General features: G+C 55.7%; 1 non-coding gene and 1 pseudogene across 1 annotated transcript; both read right to left on the bottom strand.

Moving 5' to 3' along the window:
• Positions 1–237: 237 nt before the first annotated feature.
• Positions 238–346, bottom strand: LOC123964543 (annotated as a pseudogene).
• A 589-nt stretch (positions 347–935) lies between these two features.
• LOC123964542 lies at positions 936–1,054 on the bottom strand. The gene has a single exon (XR_006823470.1). It is a non-coding gene; the product is annotated as a 5S ribosomal RNA (ribosomal RNA).
• Positions 1,055–1,385: the final 331 nt, after the last annotated feature.

A 1,385-nucleotide genomic window follows, 5' to 3' on the forward strand; every position in this document is an offset into this window, starting at 1 on the left:
GAGATCAGGCGAGATCGGGCAGTCCCAGGCCGGAATGGCCGTAAGCTGCCTTTGCACACCCCAGACGGGCCTTCAAAACACGATGTAACATTTACACAGCACTGTGTACAGGATAGGGAGAAAAAGAAGCAGCAGCAGCAGCAGCAGCAGCGCCCCCTGCTGTTTCCTAAAGAGACGTTCAAAAGATCTCCTTTCACCGAAGCGCCCTCTGCCGTTTTTCAAAGGCGAAGCGAAAAGGGCTTACAGCACCGGGTATTCCCAGGCGGTCACCCTTCCAAGTACTAACCAGGCCCTGCTCTGCTTAGCTTCCGAGATCGGACGCTCCCAGAGCGGTGTGGCCGTAAGCCACTGAGGCGCCCCCAAACGGCCCTTCAAAAGATGTTCTACGGCTAATTGAAAAAAACTGTATTCTGCCCATAATGTCCAAGGTGCTCCAGAGTCACTTGGAATCCACAGGCACTGATTCCTGGGTAAACATCCAGGAACCGGGACACCGTTCACGCTGGCAGTCCACAGACAGGAATAGGCACCCGTTCCCGGGTATGGGTACAGCGACAAGGCCACCTTCAGCCGGAGGTCCTCACTCACAAACAGACGCTCATTCCTGGGTGGACATTCAGGAAAAGGATCCAGTCCGCCTGGAAGTCCCTAGCCAGGATCAGGCGCTCTCCCGTCCAAGTCCTAAGCAGGCCCTGCCAAGCCTGGCTTCCGAGATCAGGCGAGATCGGGCAGTCCCAGGCCGGAATGGCTGTAATCTGCCTTTGCACACCCCAGACGGGCCTTCAAAACACGATGTAACATTTACACAGCACTGTGTACAGGATAGGGAGAAAAAGAAGCAGCAGCAGCGCCCCCTGCTGTTTCCTAAAGAGACGTTCAAAAGATCTCCTTTCACCGAAGCGCCCTCTGCCGTTTTTCGAAGGCGATGCGAAAAAGGCTTACAGCACCGGGTATTCCCAGGCGGTCACCCTTCCAAGTACTAACCAGGCCCTGCTCTGCTTAGCTTCCTAGATCGGACGAGATCGGGCACTCCCAGAGCGGTGTGGCCGTAAGCCACTGAGGCACCCCCAAACGGCCCTTCAAAAGATGTTCTACGGCTAATTGACAAAAACTGTATTCTGCCCATAATGTCCAAGGTGCTCCAGAGTCACTTGGAATCCACAGACACTGATTCCTGGGTAAACATCCAGGAACCGGGACACCGTTCACGCTGGCAGTCCACAGACAGGAATAGGCACCCGTTCCCGGGTATGGGTACAGCGACAAGGCCACCTTCAGCCGGAGGTCCTCACTCACAAACAGACGCTCATTCCTGGGTGGACATTCAGGAAAAGGATCCAGTCCGCCTGGAAGTCCCTAGCCAGGATCAGGCGCTCTCCCGTCCA

Source organism: Micropterus dolomieu, unplaced genomic scaffold (assembly GCF_021292245.1).
Source record: "Micropterus dolomieu isolate WLL.071019.BEF.003 ecotype Adirondacks unplaced genomic scaffold, ASM2129224v1 contig_3163, whole genome shotgun sequence".
NCBI lineage: Eukaryota > Metazoa > Chordata > Actinopteri > Centrarchiformes > Centrarchidae > Micropterus > Micropterus dolomieu.